The sequence below is a fragment of the Dromaius novaehollandiae genome, chromosome Z (genome assembly GCF_036370855.1).
Source record: "Dromaius novaehollandiae isolate bDroNov1 chromosome Z, bDroNov1.hap1, whole genome shotgun sequence".
Taxonomy (NCBI): Eukaryota; Metazoa; Chordata; class Aves; order Casuariiformes; family Dromaiidae; genus Dromaius; species Dromaius novaehollandiae.
Window position 1 is genome coordinate 25190629 of NC_088132.1, and position 12034 is coordinate 25202662.

At 43.2% G+C, this 12034-nt stretch overlaps 1 long non-coding RNA gene across 1 annotated transcript; it reads left to right on the forward strand.

Annotated features, from left to right (window-relative positions):
• The first annotated feature begins 3452 nt into the window (after positions 1–3452).
• Positions 3453–4910, forward strand: LOC112981887 (uncharacterized). Its single transcript, XR_003258843.2, has 3 exons — positions 3453–3730; positions 3870–4013; positions 4575–4910. It is a non-coding gene; the product is annotated as an uncharacterized LOC112981887 (long non-coding RNA).
• Positions 4911–12034: the final 7124 nt, after the last annotated feature.

The following is a 12034-nucleotide window of genomic DNA, read 5'->3' on the forward strand; positions in this document are numbered from 1 at the left end:
CACGGCTGTACTTGAGCTGTGACCCCAGCAAATTCAAAGTTAGAATGGTTTGGATTGCAAATAGATGTGCAAAGTGCAAAATGTCTCTTTGAATCATTATTCATACCCCTGACACTATTCCTAGGAGCCCTCAGAAAGATCACATTTTGTTTTCTCAATTGTCCTCCAAGTACAATTAGGCAAACACGCAGTTACCATGGTGACGAGCGTGGGACGCGGGGATGAATGGATAAGCAAGCTGCATGATGTTAGTATCCAGCGAGGAGAAGAGTTCACAACTAGTTTTCCAGCTCCAAGCTCGTAATGCAACCTTGAAATTCCCACGTGCACTCCAAGACCCTGAAAATTTCAGCTGGACGTCTCTTGTGGAAAAAGGATACAAACCGAGGTCCTTGGTGTTATCTAGAATTACGTTGCAGTAACCACTACAGTGCCTTTGATAAGACTTACATACCCTGTTGTACTGAAGTTCAAACATGCAACCGTTCACTCTCGTTGGCCTTCTCAGGCCACGTGTCTGCAGATGACGGTGCCACGGCCTGCTAGCCTCAAAGCTGTCATGACGCACAGCGACATCAGTCGCTGTCAAACAGCTTCTGGCTGAAGCTTTCTGCAGCCGTAATGTGCTGCAAAATCATTCCACTTTTGGCCCCAACAGCGTGGAAAGGTGTTTACGAAGGGGACTCAGGGCGCTGCACCCCAACAGCCGATATCTCCCCAGTGATCGCTTGGGGGCTTCTGTTCGCTAAATCTCTGCTTCTTTACCTCCAAAAGTCGGATGCTGAGCTAATGGATTTCCAAGAGATATTTAACAAGCGGATTCCTCCACTGCCCACACAAATGCACACTAATAATCGGGGAAAATTCAGTAGGAGCCTGATTCGTGTGGTGTCTCTCCTCGGGATAAACAGCTCCCACGCTCCCCTCTGCCTTTCCCTGGGCCACTTCCCGGGCGGAGGGTCCTCACGCTTAGCACATCCGTGCCCGTTTCGGTACCGAAGCAACAGGGAAACACGACACCGCGAATTAAGATATCTGCGCCCTGCACTTTGAGTCTCATATTTTAAGAGGTTTTTCCTGTCATCACAAAAGCAAAACAAATGCTATTATGGAAGCTTGCTGGCATGCCGGATCACCTTAACAGGGCACGCAGCTCCAGGTTGAAAACTTTTACAAAATCATAGGACAGTAAAAGGAAATACCCCCCCTCCCCCCGGAAGAAATTGTTTCCCTTGCGGTTTCCTTGATTTTCTTGTCTTGTACCCCTGGCAGATTGCCTGGGCAGCTGGGAGAAACTTTTGCTTTAAAAGATCTCACATATCTGCTCAGACTTGGGCAAAATTCAGTCAGGTGTCCTGTAAAGGACGATGGCATATCACAGACACTCTGCCTTCCTCGCTTTGAAAAGTAAAAGAATAATTTCAAAACAAAAATCAGAAGAAACGATTCTTTTTGTTTTTTTTTCCAAAAAAATAAAGCTGGGGGGATTCAGTCTTCTCTGGAGAGGGGATGGGTGGGAAACTGCTCGTGCTGGTGCGCGTCCTGCTCAGGTAGTTTTGTCCGGCCAGTGTCTGGATCAGTCGCTTACGGGGTCCCCCTTCACCGTGCAGCTGAGCTGGGGGGTGACGCAGCCGCGCTCGGCCACGGTTTGGGCACCTCGGATAACGCCGCTCTGGAGACACTCCTCTGGGCTGCGAGAGGCCGCTCTGCGCCTGGCCGGCACGCTGCGGGTACGGCCGAGGCGTTCGGACCTGGCGATGCTGGCGCTTTGCGCTGCCGATTGAGATAAAATAAATACGCCTGCCCAAAATGTTTGCTCAGCCTTGAAACTTTGCTCAGCGAAGAGCTGACGTTCCTGAGGGTTTCTTTAAATAAACACGTGGAGCAGCTTTGTCCTTAGCCTGTGGCCTTGGGAAAGGTGAATCACCTGTCATATATGTATATATATATATTTTATTCCAGTTTCCTTGTAAAGGCGATTTCCTCGTATTGAATTTCCTTGTAAAGACGGGCAGGGTGGGGGGAAAGCTGTTAAGTGAGTTTATTTGGCTGCTGAGTCACTGGGGAGAGGCTGGCGGGGGCCGGAGGAGGCTCAGCCCGGCGGGGCGATGGCCACGGCAGCGCGGCTCAGGGGGCAGCGCTCACACAGCTCAAGCGGGGGAGCAGAAGGAAGGGATTTTCGGACCCAACTTTCACGGAGAACAGAGCCACAAGTGCAAGAAGATGCACTCAGACAGCAGAGGCATCGCTTCAATGCCTACAAGACTCTCAAGAAAAAAAAACAAGTTTGGCAAAACACAGTGATTTCATTTTGCACTTAGCAAAAATTGTGTTTGCTCGAAAAGATAAAAGGAACTCTGTAGCTTAGCTTATGATAGTGAAAACACGCCCTGAAAAAAGGGCACAGTTAGCAGAAAAAGAGTGGAAGTTACCCTGACTGCTTAGGGTTTACAGTCAATAATGATATTCTTGTGTCAGCCGTTTTTAAAAATAGCCCTCGATTTCTAGCCCAAAACAGCATACTGCTTACACGCAGAAGCCGGCTGTGCATATATTAACTTTCTTTCCCCGGTACTAATAAGCTCTGCGAAGATATGTTCTTGGCATAGTCTTCAACTTTGGTTAGTTAAAAAATAACCCCCACAGCAGCTTTCCACACCACGTGAGCTGCTGTAAATGGAGTAGGGACGGGTTTGCTTCAGTGCTGCTACGCTGCTGAAACGAAGGGGGAGAGCAGAGGGCAGCGGGAAGCAGCCGCAGGGGTGACACGTGGGGCGTTCCTGGGCTCGGAGGTGGATATTTGGGAGCAGAAACGTGACAAGTCCACGAGCAGGGGAATTCCTGCACGTTGCTGATTTTATTGCTTGGTGTGGATGCGACGCAGCAGCTTCCGGAGCCGAAGCGGCAGCGATTGAAGCTTTTTAAGGGGCAGGTTGCAAAGTGTGCTGGAAGGTGTGCGGGGGTGAATTTAGGCTCTGTAAAAACACACAGGAGCACACAGCTATTTCGGAGCGGCGTTCACTAACGCTCTTTAAAATACAGCTTGCTAACCGGGGCCATTTGGACTGAACCGGCCTGGGAGCGGTGGCACACGCTGGGACGGGGGCGCAGCTGCAGCCCGTGTCCTCACTTGCCGCGTCTGGGCTTCGCCGGCGCCTCGCTTCGGCAGGGCGGCCACGCTTGCCCACACGAGCGGGAAATGCGAAGGAGCAGGGCTGTAAAAGCACTGCTGGTATCGCTCGCCGGTCTAACCCTTGGTCCCCAGCAGGAGTTTGCAGGGGAGAGCGAGACGTCTCCGTTGACCGAAGGCTGGTCTGCGCCGGGAGGCAACGTGGTGCCGACCTGGGACTCACCGCCTCCAGGTGGCAAGTGGTTAAAGGCAACGACCTCTGCTTACGTTAAGTGCCTAAAGCTGAGTTAATTAACACGTACCTCCCGGCCATTTCCTCATGTAATATAATTTCCAAATTCTCTAGTGCAGAAAATCTTGCGGAGGAGTCAGCTCCTCTCATGCCTCTTCCCGCTGTTGATCATTTGTTTTTTGCCAGGTGCCTACATGTGAGCGAGTTACTAATGGCAGCTAAAACACCGGCTCTCCAGCTGCCCCCGCACAAACCCAGCACTCGCTGAGCTCCTCTCAAGCTGCTGCAAACTGGCAGAAAAACACCCCAAGTTTTGGGTTACTTTGCAGAAACACTTCAGCGCCGGTCAGCGAAGCACAAGGGCTCTGGTAAAGGAGGAGGAGGGAGCAAGTGCCCAGGGCCACGGGTGGGAGGAAGCCCTACATTTAGCACACATATCGGGCTAACCTTAGCTTGCCACGGACACGCCTGCTTCACTACACAACCGGAAACTGGAGTTTTCTCCAGGTAGGGTGACATGCACGCTTGATGGGATCATGGCCTGCATCACCGCTTCGCGGCCAGGTATGCATGGGACCAGAGCTGAAGGACTGCAGACTCCAGGCAGGTTTGTCCGGCTCATCGTCTGTGAGCAGCACAGTCAATCAACAGGTGGGCTGCTAGCAAAAATCCACAAGTCGGTATGGATATTGTCCATCAGCTGACTGAGACATCAGTCAAAGGAATCATCTCAGCCTTCCTCTAACACTGAAGGCTGTAACCTGACTGACAGGGATCAAGATTTTTCCATAAACCTACTTTCCCCTCATAAATCTCATGGTACTTAAAAATACAACTAGGGAAAAGCTACTTTAACCTAATCCCGTTTAAACCTAGTCTGACCCGGTCTCCCAGAAGCATTATCGAAGACCTGGGCTCAAACCATTTCGAGGCTCCTTTGGGAACCTGTTGCATATCCCCTACGTGCCAAACTTGCCGCTGACCTACTGATGTAAGCCGCAGTTAGAGCTACAGTAAAAATGCCGTCTGTCCAAGGAAAATCTCCGTTAGCATATACGGAAGGGTCAGTTCTAGAAAAACGTGTGGGCAGGTTGGGTGGGCTTAACAATTTTTTTAACAGTGTTAATATAAAGGTAACGGGAGTACACTACTGTAATGAGTGGATCAATGGGAATGAGGGACGATGGATGAAATTGCTTTTTGCCTCCTCAGATCTGTGCTCTGATCTCAGCGACATCACATGTGGAGATTCACCGTGGGACTTCATCCTGTTTGTCTATACTGCAAAGCCACCAAATAACCTGGTAAATAAATTAGAGGGAGGTGTTACAAGTCCCCGAAGATGGGTGGTTGGAGCTACAGAGACCCTCTCTCCACCTACATGTTTGTCCTGTAGCAGCTTAGTTTATGCTTATAATACCTCTCTCACAAAAGGGTTCACCAACAAACTGATAAATGCCGCCACCAAAATGCTTTGAGGAAACAAAATATGTTAACTACGTGTACAAACCATTGTCAATAAAATCAAATGTAAAATCAACCAATAAAGAAGAGTCCTAATACACATATAAAAACATGTGTATTGCGTTTTTTAACACCTTTCAGGAGCTGGATGTACTTTTGACGACGGGCCTGAGATTCGTCATCTCTGTTGTTACAGTGGGAAAATGAAGCTGAGAAAAGAGAAATGATATGCCGAGAAAGGGGCCCCATTCTGGACTTCTGGCCTCATTTTATCCTCTAGGTCACATTGGCCTCCATTTATATTGCTTTTATTATTAAGCCATTAAAAAGAGCTATCAGAAGAGCCTGAAAACAACATGAGGGTGAACCAGGAGGAGAAAAGCAACTTACTATGAAGAGTTCTCACAGCCCGGTAAAACAACAGTAACCCACCCACATCCCTCCCTCCTCACCCCCCAAAACTAACAATCCCCCAAGCAAAACATTTTAAAATGGTGATTTACCCGAAGAAGAAGAGAAATCATTGCAAGACAGGCTGGCTGTGGGACTGAAGGAAAGATGAAGCCACACGCAGCTCTGGCTGGAGGGGTATCACATGGAGCCCTGGGTATCTGCGGGGCCTTGAGTCCACTCAAGTAAGTACCTTTGGCTATTACACAGCCAGTGATTCTAACTTTTCCCTTGAATTTAATCATTCTTCATAAGCCACCCAGCTCTGGTGGTTCATTTGGCAAACATGGCCCTGGTCTATCGCAAGGTCCTATCCTACACGCTGACATTTGGGTTGGTCTTACACAGAGATGGCTGCTTTCTAACTACATTATAAGTGTCAGGCTTGTGTTCTGATGAATACTTTGCAATGTGGGATATGAACTGGAAGAAACAATGAAAAAGACCAAGGAACTTTACATTTTATAAATAAAATATATGAAGTTTCTTGATACACACACACACACACACACACAAATATTTTAAAAAAATGCACGCATGCCAGTTACAAAAGCATACAGACAAGATAAGAGCTTGCTCCGGGGCAATGAGAAATATTGTCAGCTATGTATGGAGTAAAAATAGCATTGTACTCAAAGGCTAGTCATTTAATATGCGAATCACTGAGACTGGAATCCAGAGTCTACAGGACATGCTTTAAAGAGAGAAGATATCGAAATGCTTTGTCTTGGCACAAGTTGTGGGTAACCTCAGCATGAAACGCAGCCAGAGAGGAAGGGACTTGACCCCAGCAGACCCTTTTTGGGTGCCTGTAAACCCAGTTAATACAAGACTTAATCTGCCTCGGCTCAGTGCTGATTACACAGTTCAACCCTGCATGCCTGTACTCAGACAGAAGCCTCAATACAATTATACTATTTACTTCTGATTTTCTCTCTATATTATCCCAAATTGAGGTTTATTTAATGTGGCTTACCACCACCCCAAAATTAATGCTGCAAGCTGATTTTAGAGACAGGGAAAAATTAACCGGGGATACAAAGTAGTTTAATGAAGATACCCTACTTAGGGGTAGTGAGTCAAAAGCAGCATTGGCACAAGAAGCCTAACTACAAGTATTACTGCAATACTGGCCACAAGCCTACAAGGAATAGACAAAAATACACTGAAAAGAAAATAACATTTAAAAACATTCTCTATTTCGTCTATATCTTTTTGCATAGCACAAAAGAAAAGCACAAGACAAATTCTTCAAGAAACTATGACTCTAGTCATTTTAACAACTTTTTTTTTAACTGGTACATATTTGTATCTACAGCAAATAAGCTTTCAAACTAGTGTTTTGGTAGGTGTTGATTCTTGCTTTTATTTTAATAGTGCCATCTTATATCAGTTTTACACCTTTACTTTCATTTCATTTAAATTAAAAGCTGCTGCTTTTCTGCTGTTTTGCATCCCATGTGCCAATGCTTACTTCTTCCACCGAATTCAGTTCTTTATCAGAGTCGATAATCTGGTCCTCAGTTCTGTTTCCTCATGCCGATGTGCCCTTTGATAGGTTTGCTCTCAACTTTAAGCACACACTGTCTCAGTATTTTCTTCAGCTAGACATAGCAAACAAAAATAAAACCTGTTTTATTTGGCCATTGCTGAGTTAATATTGGCATGGGCAATTTAAAGGCTAAAGTACATTTTGCTGAGTGTTTATGGTAGACTCTAAGGGGAAACCCAAAGCCTTGAAATGGCATTTAAAACTTTATTCTGTTGGACATTGACCTCATTGTGGCAATAACTACACCTTATGGCACTCAGAGAGAACTTTGCTTTTGGACTATGGTTCAACATTTCTGTATGCAGTCACTCTCTTTCTCCAGCTCAGGTTTTCTTAACTGTTCAGATTTGTCATTTATTAATTCCAGTACTATCCAGGTACTTTCAGAAGTACTACTGGAGATCTTTGCGTGTCACGAATCTGAGAGCATCGTCCAGGCTAGTTAAATTTAATTACAAAGAACATAAAGGAAGTTGCAATAGGTTATTTGTGAGAAAATAAAACATTTGTCTGGTCGAGAAACTAAAACTAATACAAGCAAATATTAAAATCACATCCGTACAGACAGCAAAACTATTTTTCTTACTGAATCATTGCTACTCAACACACGTGGATACTTGAAACAAATTTATTTCCTTATTTGGTGCATGTTTCCTCCTTGAAGCACATGCATCAGGCTGATATTGTACAGCTGCTTAGGGATGCTGAACAACTGTCATTTTTTGCTCATTAATGACAAAGGACAAAAGTCTAATTCATATCAAGTAACCTTGGATTGATGGAGACTAACAGACATGACAAATACAAGCAAGTGTGTAAGGTATGTCCTTACACTTGCGAATAAACGACCTTCCCAAACTTATCACATATATATCAGCACATAACTCACAATTGCCCAACAGAAGTTGAGTTCATTTGTAGTATTTTGTACCATCAAGCAACAGGAATGTATATTTTGGAGCAAGGATCTTGTAGTATTATTAAAAGTGTCTTAAATGGGCAAACTTCAGCTCAAATATGATCCAAAGCTGAAGTAAAACCCTGATCAGATTTGGATCATTACATTGTAGCAGACTGCTAAGTTACATATGTGCCAAATCTGGAAGTATTCAGTCTGGATGGTCTGCTTTGTGCCAGCTTTCCAAATATAGTTATGAGCAACCCTTATGCCTGGATTTTGAATTCTCTAGTATGATCTCTTGCCCTGGTAAGCATTCATAAAAATCCTTCTGTCCAGTATGAACATAAGACATATGGCACTACCTATATGATATGGCATCACAAATGAAAATCCGCAGCTAAAAAGATGAGAAAGTTGACATTGCATAGGAAGGTTAGCATATGGCCTCATTCCTTCAGACCAGCTTGTGCAACTCCGTTGATTTCCGTAAGATCCCATCAGCATCTTTCCATACAGATTAATTTGTTTTGCTAGTGATCTAATCACATTAGTAAACACTGGAAATACTTCTCTTTTCTCATAGGAATTAAGATATCCTATTTCTTGGAAGAGGAGCAGAAGAACAGGTGTTCAGCTTTGATGTGCCATTCAACTTGAAACGATATGCAACTATTGCATGAGGACAAGCCTCTTCAAACAGTCTCCTGCACGAACACCATAGAATCCAGTCAGACAAGTGCTACTGGTAATTTTTTCCGACTTTGAAACCACTACTCCAGGCCTATGCTGCATGAGTTTCTCTGACTATACTGCTGGTGGGGTGGTGGGGGAGGTAATTAGGCAGAATACGTGGTACCTCAAGGCAGAAAGCTCTATACTACAAAATTCTGCTGCTTGTGTTTTGTGCAGGGGTACTACTGTAGAGCAGTACCTTCCCCAAGGACATTTATACTATTCAGGAGACCGCGTACAGTATGTTAAAAACATATATTAGAAAAAGACATTTCACAGCTGTACCTGCATCAACAGTAACCCTTTTATTAAGACAGCTATTGGAAGGGAGGTGGGGGGGGCGGGGGGAAGGGAGGAAGAGAGACCTTGTGGAAATACTTATCCCAAGTAACAGTTATTAATAGTTGGAGAGGGCTTGCACCTTCCCAATATCCTCACAGGACCCTTGCTTCAGCAATATGAGGTCCCACATTCAGCCATCTCTGGCTGTATCTACAGTACTGAGAGAGTAACAAGGAGCGCCAAGACGTTCTCCAGCTGGCCCTGGAAGTTTTCTGCCTACTCCCCCACTTATGGGAAGAAGGGGAGGGGGAAAAATAATGCAGATATAAACTTCACATCCAATTTCAAACAAGAAAAAGCTAAATACCTGAAAGTTTAAAATCATTCCTTAATATTTTCAGTACAGCAAAGCACATACTGAAAAAAAGTTACATTATCTTAATGGAATAAGAAATAATGAAACTGAAGAAACTTTGAAGCATAAATTTGCGAGTGTCTCACAAATACTTTATACTGAAAATCTCTCTTTTGCCTGTTTTTTTCCCCCCATAAAGTACATCAAACATTACATACGCACACAAAAGCCTCCTTATATTTGTTAAGCAAACCAATTATAAGATCAAGAAAGATAATGAGTGACAGTTGGCTTATTAACCCAAAATCAAGTCAAGAATTGTGGCCAAAAACAATTAAAGTGAAAAAGTCAATGGCAACATTTAAAAGCTAAATTCATTTACATATTATCTTGATTTTATTGTAAGAGATGCATGTAAAGGAACACAATTTATACACTTTATTATGCTAGTCTGTAATGCATCATGCACCTGCATTAAAAAAAAGAATAAAGGTTTAAATCAGTTATCCTGTTATTTAATTGGTTTAACATTACATCCTCCATTCTCAGTTGGATGGGAGATATGTGAAATACTGGAAGAAAGCTCATCCACCATCCCCACAGAGACAAAGTCAAACAAATGCTTTATACATTGGTCTGAAGTGCCAAACCTGCTTCTGAGTCATTTATAGTCCAAACTAAGCATTATAGCGGAAACAGCATGCCTGTGAATCTGTGATATTTAAGTTCAGAATAACTAATCATCAGAAATACCAAATGGGCCAAATCACAGCAGGATCACAGGGTATAGTCAGGGCTTCTCAACCCCATTATATTCTTATCCTTACCACAATCAGCCAAGTCATCTGGCAGTTCATCAACCTTATAGTGACAGGTTGGAAACACCACAGGAAGCTTGTCATTCATCCTCCAAATCTGGGATTTAACAGCTAGGAATAAGTTTCCACAGAATCCTGTGACCCATCATATTGTACAGCTGTAACACTAAGCTAAACACTTACAAAATCGAAGACTAACAAATGAGTCTTTAGTCACCTAGCTGCTTTCATCTACTCACCTATTTTTTTTAAATACCCTATATAAAAAAAGAATCCCTATTATCCCATAGACTTGTCAGGGGCATAGGAAGAACCTTCCCAGAAGAGCATGTTTATGTATAAGTTAATAACATCTCAGTGTAACAGCCAAATGTTAAATAAGGACTAGTATCATGTGAAGTGATCATGTTTCTTTCTTGGAAAAAGAGTATACTGTTTGCAGCCATTTGTCACTTCAAATCTAAAGACCAAAAGACAGCCCATGTTGTCACTTCAAATCTAAAGACCAAAAGACAGCCCATGTTGTCACTTCAAATCTAAAGACCAAAAGACAGCCCATGTACAGCAGCCTTATGAATGACTTGTGCTTAAACATTATAGAAGACAAACTTTTTAATCCTCTTTTCCTCAAAGCATTTAAATACTACTTCTGATAATGTACCCTGACTGACTGTGACTGGCAGTACAGTGGGAGTCAGTCGTAAGAGTCTATACCAGTCTCCAAGGTTATAACTAGGGGGGGAGGGGGAAAAAATCAAAAACTCTGCACCAATATTCTTATCTCTTTTTGCCAACAAAGATGTACCATGGTGTTTGCATCAAGGTGTAAACATACATTTATTACACTTTTTCATTACCTGTTCTTACTAAACAACCTTCCCCCTCTTCAAATTCTTGACGAGCCTCAACAGAGTTAAGATTCCTGAATAACTACACACCTTATACGAATTATTAACACAAAGCACAACGGCGCTTATAAGCTTAGTTTAGAATATAGGCTCATATCCCACCTGTGGGCAAGTTACATATTTGACAGCTCAAGATCATACAGAACAAGGAGGGATTTCTCATTCCCTATTTTCCTCCACAGATCTACTGAGATCAATGATTTCAACAAGCCTCCCAAGTACAGCCTTTGTTCAGATGAAAAAAGCAGATTAAAAAAAAAAGAGAACATCAGGATCACTAAGTACCGGTATCAGCACAGCTAACCTTCCTAAAATACTCTAGGCATGACAATATCACAAATATGGACACATTCTCTTTAAATATCCAGTTCCAAAGTGTTCTCAGATCCAAAAGAAAAAAGCATTTTATGCTGTAGTTGATTAGTTGATTTTGCTTTAGTACAAAAGGTGCAAGTTCCCCCTTCCCGCAAAACCCAGTGCTTTTAAAGCAGTCCCACTATTAAAAGTCATAAAATTTATCCTGTCAAATGAAGGCCCAGAGCATGCCCTTGTCCCCTTATTGGAAGCATATGCAGTGGCAGCAGCAGCAGTAACTTATTACTCGAGTGTTAGTTTCAGCTGACTGGTGGGATGCACATTATCCATTTCTGGTATAAGCAACTTTTATATTCTATCCAGTAGTGAAGATTGCTTCTTCCAAGTCAACATGTGCCGTGTGTTCTGTACTTCTTTGTCATTGGGAAGGGTAGGTCTGGCATATTTGACATCCATATTTAGATACAGACCCCGACAAAAACTCTGCCCAGGCTTGCTGATGAAGATTTGGACAGAACAATGTAGTCACTGTACTGCCTCTATTATTACAGATCCGTTGGAAATAACATTTGCAGGCAAAAGGAAAAAAAAGCCTTTAAAAGTCCACTGCAAGTGTTTTCCTTTGTTCCCTTTAAGCATGTTGTTGTTTCTGACATTTTTGTCTGGCCATCAAGTAGTTATCTGTATTCCAGCTGTTCATGCTTCTTTGACCTCAACAAGCCGTCTTAGACAAGTTGGTATGTCAAAATAAGAAACAAAGGTTAGAAACAGGCAGGTTTAAGCAAAAAGACGACATCTATACAAAACTAGTACTAACTTTGTAGCCCAATCTCCACAAGGCCAACTTCAAGTTATGGCAATAACTAAAACCAATGAACTATCGCAAAAGGAAGTA